This window comes from Phalacrocorax aristotelis, chromosome Z (genome assembly GCF_949628215.1).
Source record: "Phalacrocorax aristotelis chromosome Z, bGulAri2.1, whole genome shotgun sequence".
NCBI lineage: Eukaryota > Metazoa > Chordata > Aves > Suliformes > Phalacrocoracidae > Phalacrocorax > Phalacrocorax aristotelis.
In genome coordinates, this window is record NC_134311.1 from 56779732 (window position 1) to 56788273 (window position 8542).

Below are 8542 nucleotides of genomic sequence, written 5' to 3' on the forward strand. Positions count from 1 at the left end.
GAACAATCATTAGCAGTTTAGGGACTTCCTGTAGCAAAGGATACAGCTTGACCATCACACTCTGTATAAGCAGCTGGACTGATGTTTTTGAAACTGTCCAAACATGCAAAATTTCGTATTGAAGTGAATGGCTTCAGTTCACAACACAGAACATTGAAAAGCCATGGTATTTAAGATGATCAAATATTATTCTAAGCATTTATTTTTAGATACCCAGTTTTAAAGGGTGAATTTTAACAGACACTAACAATGATAAGAAATATTTAAAAGGCTATTTGAAGCCATTCAAAGTGAGAGCTGACCCAAGGGTGAAGCTATACAATCCCTGTTTGATTCATATCACAGGCTGGGCTTAGAAAGGAATTGACAGTGGGATGAAAACAAGTTGGCAGGGTGCTTTATTGATCACTACAGAACCCCAAACTACAAAAAAAAAAACACCCAAAAAAACCCCCAAAACAATCCCAACACTCCACCCCTCAAAAAAACCAAAGAAAACCTGAGCAGCAAAGCCAACAAAGCGTTATTTCTTTCTGTGTAACATCTTACTGAGGGGTAAATGAACTGCTAGATTTGCTAAAGTTTTCTAATGGCTTATTACATGACTTGTTAAGGAAATAAGACAGGCTGACAGCACAATCCTAAGATATTTGTTTCCTTAGAAAGCCTGTCTGAAAACTTAGATAGGAAGTGAAAGGTGCTGCAGAAGGTTAACTCCTGTACTTAGTACCCTAAGGCAGGATCAGCTATTGATAGAAGACATTTGTTTAACCTGTTTGGAATGACATCTGATGATGGAGCTTCCATGCCAACCCCAGTCAGTCTGGTTACTTCACTACTCTTAACAATTTTTTCCTAATTTGAATATTCCTTGGTGGAATTTAAATTCATTATTTCTTTCCAGCTCATTACAGACATGAAGAATTTATTCCCTTTGTTTTTGCTGAAGTCTTTTATGTATTATGTACATTCCTTGTTTCTCTCAGTTGACCAGACCCTGTTCATTCATTCTTCCCTGTGGCCTCTGAGTCTGTGATTCATTATAAACCCAGAGATCACCTCCATCAGATCTCTTCCCAGAACTTCCGACCTCAATGGGTTTTTTTACCTGAAAGCAGAAATGAAGTGATATGAAACTTGGAAGTTCAGATCCAGATGAGAAAATCCAAAGTCTTTGCTTTCTAAAGACCTCTACGAGGTGGAATGTCAGGACAAGAGGCATCTGAATACACCATTAACTTCAGAAACTACAGACTGGCTGTGCTGCACATGAGATGATGGCTACATTTTTGGTCAGCTCCAAACTTTTCCAGAACGTCATGGAAAAAAAAGCCTGAAAACCTGCGTTTAATGGTCAGATGTTGGCCTGATGTGCTGGTTTTGGTCGGGGCAGTTAATATTCTTCATAGTAGCTAGTACAGGGCTATGTTTTGAATTTGTGCTGAAAATAGTGTTGATAATACAGAGGTGCTGCTGCTGAGCAGGGCTTACACAGATTCAAGGCCTTTTCTGCTCCTCACACTGTCCCACCAGTGAGGAGGTGGGGGGGGGAGGGGGCCGAGAAGCTGGGAGGGGACACAGCTGTGACTGCTGACATCAACTGATCAAATGGTTATTCCATAGCATATGATGTCATGCTCAGCATATAAAGCTGGGGGAAGAAGAAGGAAGGGGTGGATATTTGGAGGGACGGTGTTTGTCTTCCCAAGTAATTGTTAGGCGTGATGGAGCCCTGCTTTCCTGGAGATGGCTGAACACCCGCCTGCCGATGGGAAGCAGTGAATGAATCCCTTGTTTTCCTTTGCTTGCGTGCATGGCTTATGCTTTACCTATTAAACTCTCTTTATTTCAACCCACGAGTTTCTTGCTTTTACTCACCTGATTCTCTCCTCCGTCACACCAGGGGGGAGTAACCGGTGGGATGTGTGGGCCTTAGTTGCCATCTGGGGTTAAACCACAACACCCAGTTTATCTGTAAATCGCAGGAAAGCAAGAAGGGTTTTTTTGTAAAGAAGGGAATGTTGGAGTAAGGTACAAAATCACAAAACTCAGTTTTTTCCCGTGTTTTTTTGAAAAGAGATTTTTCTAGGAATCCTATAAAATCTGGAATCTCCATGTACCATAAATTTGTTCCTAAAGCAGTTTGTAGCTCATGCCTTCTTTTTCAACTCTTTACACATATGCAGCAGCAGACTTAGTGACTTTTTTTAACCTATGCATTAAAAAAAGTGGATTCATATATCTGTCTTGTTCTACTCCATCGACGTTATATCAAATATGAACTAATCTCATTTCATCCTGCAATATATTAAATTATTTAAAATATAGACACCATTGAAATAGGATGGGCAGAGTATTATAACAAAATATATTATTTCAGCATCTTGCTTTATTACAAAAATTCTTCATTATCTTTTCTTTATGTTCCACTTTATTGAGAGAGATGGTATCTGGTGAAAGTTTTATATGAGATATCAACCTCCACTACATATAATTTAATGGACTTATGATACTAAATTTCATCAACGGTCTATACCTCTGTATATACAAAACTCCTGAGACAGACATCAATCAATTACGTCCCAACTTTAGGAATCTGGAGATGGACTTTCCATATATTTTGGTCAGCTTCACCTCCAAGCTTCTGTGTCCAGTGAAGTTGTAAATCTGAAAAGCAAATTTGGGTAACAAGACTTGCTGGAATCAGAGTGGAGGGTAGCTTCTAGAAATTAATTTCAAAGCAGATTGAAGAAATGTATGTTTGGAGTAGGGAGAAGAAGCATGATTCAATCTGACGACTAACAAAGCAACAGCAAATATGCATCGATCAAAAAATGCTTTACAAGCATTACCAGCTATTGATGGTTAGTTCAAGAGCGTTTTGTAGCATTCATCTGCAAGCATTTGCATGCCAACATTTCAGTGCAATTGAAGAAACAGATCAAGTGACAACTGAAACATGGGAAGGAAATAGTCAAAAGCAAATAAGCTCTGCTTTGCAATTTACCTGTTTGCAAATCAGAAGAGTGCTAGAAAGAGACCAAACTTGTTCAGCTCAGTAGGCAAATCTTTGCCTTCTGGCAGACACGGTAGCAAGTTTTATAGCAGGTGTTATGCAAAATCCCTTGATTAATTTTTATTTCTAATCAAAAAAAGCAGGGCAGTTCCACTCAAGAAAAAAAAAAAAAAAGACTGAAATATTATTTGGGTCAAGCAGCAATGTTCTTCTGCCACATTTGGAAGGGAAGTCTTTTGCTGTAAAAGGAAAGGCTTGTATGCAGGAAAGTTTGCATCTTCTTTTCAATTATGTCAGCTGGCTTGCTGGAAGGTCCCGCTGGCTCTTCCTACAAACCTTTCTCTAAAAAGGCATTTCTGAGTAGTACCACAGTACTACAGCCTCAAGAAAAATCAAAGATGTGTCTTATTAAGGCAAAAGCTTTTTAAAAATCTTATTTCTCACTACATAATTTGTGCTCATACTTTTTCTGTATGTTGAAATCCCTTCAAATTGTAAAGACACAGGCTCGTAGCAATCTGTGCAAATACTGCCTCCTGGCGACTCTTTGTATAGCTACAGGGCCGGGGAAGGTGGAACCTCAGATGGCTTCTCAGGTTCGTGTACACAGACAGAAATCAGAAGAGCAATTAGTTTCCATTTAATTTCAAAACAGACTTAATTACACCCGTGTTTGTTACTTAACAAGGAAGTGATTTCTTTACAAGAACTGTCAAAGATAATTAAGTCTCCAGTTGTGCAATGCTTCAGTCTTATTTTACTGCCAGAATGAAAGGACTGGACAGACGTTTTCCTTTGAATATGGCCACATCAGCTCTTATTTTAAAAATTCATATGGCTTACAAAGTAGAAAAACAGATTTTAAATTATAAGGCACAGAACAGTGGAGCAAAAAGTTGGAAGGTAGGTAACAACAGTAAAACTTAAAATATATCTAAATGCCACCTTCTCTTTGCCTCCTCTCTAACAATACTCTGAAGCCCTGACATTATTGGAACACAAATTTCCAGTTTAATTCTTTGTAGTTAAGAAATTTAACCAGACATTCTTAAATCTGCTTCCTTGTGTGCTTGTCCTACACAGTGAGTAATACAGAAGTAAAGAGACGTGTGTAATATTAAATAATGTACAACATTGCACCTATCACATGCAGGGCAGAATTTAGCTGATCTGACAGGCATGCAGTGCTGCATCCACTGTAGCAACTGCTTTCTCTAGGGATAGACCTTGCCAGGTTTCTGCCTGCTATACTGGCAAGACTGCCCCATAACTGAACAGTAAATTCAGGTTATATTCTTTAAACCTTCTACTGCCTTTCCTTATGCCTTTATTCATATGAGAAGTCTTGTCTCAGACAAATCATTGTTATTCCACCATACTTTCATACTGCTACACCTATATTTAATGTAACTGGTTCTGCTGGTTCTGCAAGGAAGACAGGACTCTCAAAAATAATTAGTATTTGCACCATTGACTTGAAAGAAAATTTGCCTTTTTTTTTTTTTTTTTTTTTGGACCTGAAGCTGCGTCTGCTCCATTCCATTCACACTGATACAGCAGCATAAAGGGACAGGAACCAGATTAGCTGTGCTTGCCTGGAAATGAAGCAATCTTTGGGTGGAATAAAGATCAATTGCCTGACTCTAACCCACTGGCTTCTTCCCACAGCTGGGAATACGGAATATTGCAAAGGTGTGAGAGCGTGGCCAGGACAGCTCACACTCCAGTTGCCTTTGGCTAGAAAATTTAAATACTTAAATAGTTGTGTCATGTAAGCCTGTGGCAGGAAGGCTGTACAGGAGTACAAAAGTCAAGAATTACAGTCTGTTCATGCTTTACATTTATGCTGGACAGAATTGTTACAAACTGCTCAAGGTGTAACAGCATAGCAACTCAGACCTTTGATATTTACTTGTAATTTTTACCCGAATATTTAGCTTAGAGTACCCTCAGATGTTACTGAAAAGCTGTGTCAGGAAGCTGTTCTCAGCTGAGGCTAGAAAGGAGATAAGAGTATGTCCAAGTGGTAAATGCTGCTTTAAAACTATATGCAGAAAATCGGCCAAGCAAGGATTTGGATGCTGGTTCAAAGCTTCATGTATAAACGACACAGAAGTCCTCTGCAAACCTGATTAGCCCTTCCATTCTCACTAATATACACAGAAAATCATGCATCTAAATCAGTATTCCCTTGGGTTATTAATAGTTGAGCATATCACACAGGTGAGCATTCAATGCTGACAGACCAAAGCGCTTCACTCCAGACTTCTGGGCTCGTGTGCTTCCCTGTGGCATAGCCAAGTAGCCAGGATCAAGGCAAATAGACAGTCACACATTGTAGCTAACTACAGCAGAGGCACTAAAAGGATGGACTGCATTCCCTATTAGGTATGTACTGCTCATGGCTTGGTTTAATAGTGTGGCTAGAACAGGGTCTGTCTGGTGGTTAACAAACATTTATCTGAAGCACAGTGAGATTTCTGAGTAATATAGCCTATTCCATTACTCAGCTAGCTAGTTGTAGCTACTAAATCAAAGCCCTTCTCATTCTTTTGTCCTAATATCCCATCCTCTTTTCTAAAAGTAGTGCCTAAATGTGTGTCATGCATGTGATAGACTTATTTATGAATCCAATCCTATGTGCACCCTACAGCTATAAAAGGTGTTTTGCAGACATATCTGGTAGGACATTCTTCAGTTTTTTTCTACATATAGGGAACATACACGTCAAGCTTTAATAAACCAGCAAAAATCACATACATTTACAAGAGCACACAGTGACATTTTTGTTATAATCTGCATAGACCTGAAGATTTGCATGAATTGGATTCACTCAAATAATATAATGTGTGATACTCACAGTTCAAGATATCCTTATACATGAAAGACAGTAATATTTTCCATGTGAAAACCATCTGCCCCTCAAGGGTTTCTAAAGGAAACAACAGAACAATGCTATTGATCACTCAGAACAATAAGGACCTGATTAGAATCCAGTGCTTTTTGTTGATAACTAAATTAACAGCTCATTGTTACAGTTAATTATTTGGTTAGTAACTAAAGAACAGCATAAAGTCAAGAAATAGTTTGTGAACATTGAACTGATGATGATGCCAAGTTGGTCTACCTATTTCCTGAGACTACTACATGTACTTCCTTCTGTCCAGCCAGTGTTTCTTGTCAGTCCCCACAGGGTCACAACAAACTTTAAGTTAGTAGCTATAGGTAATAGTGGATCCTTAAATGGCAAGGAGGGAGATGGCTACAATGGCTAGAAGCATTTAGTGTTTTGGAGCCAATGTGACCTGCAAGCGGTTTGCATGACCAAAACAAAATTCTTTATCCAATAAAGAAGGTATGACTGGGATTCCTCATCTGAAATATCATCTAGTCTCTGCAGCCACTAACAATGAGAATAAACAAGGACGTAGCAGGTTACGGTAATGAAAGTGCAATTCATCTGTAGAAGCTTATATAATTGGATTACATTTATATAACCTCCCTTCTTGCAATATCTTATTGCTTCATAGTCTTTTAAAGTGTTTAATTTTACAGGAACCCAGTAAGGTAAATAACTACCGACCATCTATTTTACAGCTGGGAAGACACACCAAAAGGATGAACAGGGGCTATATTCAGACCAGTTCAAGTTAACTTCACTATCAGAAATACCTCCTCCACTTGTGCCATAGGGAAGCTGGGTCTTCCAGTCGTGCATAAACAGTGCTCTGAATTGCTGAGCAGCACACTTTCAAACCTAGATGCCACAGCAGTTGTGAAACCAAAGGTTTGTACTGAAAGTACGTGGTCTGAATATGGCCCTAAAGAGCTTGTCCATGGTCACGCTGAGTTTGAAGTAGAACGGAAAGTTGACGTTGGAAGCTTCCCAAGTCCTACAAGTCAGGCAGGAAAAATTTGCGGAAAGCAGGATTTCTGAAAGTAATCCTTTTCTGTAATGGCAGCTTTAGCTGAGCCAGAGGAAAGCACAGTCCCCTCACCTGGTTTCATATGGTCCTGCAGGAGCTTCTGGCGGATGTTCACAAACCCACTTCGCCCTGGGATTCCTTTCTTCCCAAAAGCCAGTTAAATCCCTCTGCTCTCCGTGACTTTTTTTTTCCATTTAAGAGACCAAGAGCCTCATTTTCAGTTCAACTGAAGATGATTATAATTGATGTCAATTATGCAAAGCCTTTTGTCACATTTTCCATTCTGGCTTGTTCAAAGCCCTGGTTCTGAAACCCCACTCTTTACTGCTGTTCCAGGTCTGAATCTGTATGGCAATCCCATTTCTAGTTTCAGAAATCTTTGTCTGGTTGGTCATATTAGTAATTATAATTTGTATGAACATAAGTCACTAAATTTAAATTTGAGTTAGTGGATGAATACCATCAGATGAAACTGTCCTTTAGTAAGTCCTTTGCAATCCATAAATAACTCTGCTGAGAGCATAACAAAGGCCCTTTGTGTTATTGCACAGTGGAGCCAAAAATGTTCTTGAAGCAAAGTTTGTTTTCCGTGTAATTACATACAGCTCATAGATAAAACAGCTTGTCGTGCCGCAGTCAAAAATGTAGTCCTCTAGATTCCATTAACATCTTCATCTATCTATATTAACAATAGAAACAAGTGTATGGTAAGACGACTTATATTTCTGTGGTTCCTTTCTTTTATTCTATTTGGTATATTACTTCTTGTCTAAGGACACAGTCCTGCAAGAATCTTACTGCTGGCACAAATGTCTGCCTGTGCAAATGGCCTTGCAGCATTGGGAGTTCTGTCAGTGAATCCAGGTCTGTTTTGATGTCTTTTGGGATAGGGCCTGTTACTGATTGTGTCAGGAGACTTAAAAATCTGCAGAAAATATAGCAAATATATTGTCAAATACTGCAGAAAAGACTGACAACAAAGACTTAGATTATTTTATTTTTTTATACTGGGTGTGCTCAGAACAGGAGGACTTCAAGTTTTCCAGTGAAAGCTTAGATGCCTAAGATTTTATTTTAGGAAACTGAATACTCAGCCATCTCTATGAGCTGAAGCAGCCTGTCATAATGATCCGTTTGGAGACTTCTCAACAATTAAATAACCATTCTGCCCTTGAAATGATGGAAATAATTTTGCATCCCCCAGTGTTAGTGAGAGAAACAGACAATATGCCCTACAAGAAAGTACCATCATTCAGCTAGGAAATTTTGTTCCTTATTCATTTGTCCTCACATCCCTGCATCCTTCCATTCCACAGTCTAATGACTGCACAGCCAGATGCCAATAATATCCTAGTTCTCCATTGTGTTCTCTCTTGTATTTCAGCATTTAATATTTTTCTTTTTAAGCGCACTAGTGGGAAAGCAAAGATGATAATCCACAGTGCTGTCTCATTCCTCAGTAGCATGTTTCTCTGCCACTACAACATCCGGTTTGCATGATTCCAGGAAAAATCACCACTTACAGAAACAATTTTCCCTGTATAGAAATCTATAGTCAGTAAAGGGCTGATATAGTGACCCAACTCATCCTCATCCTCAC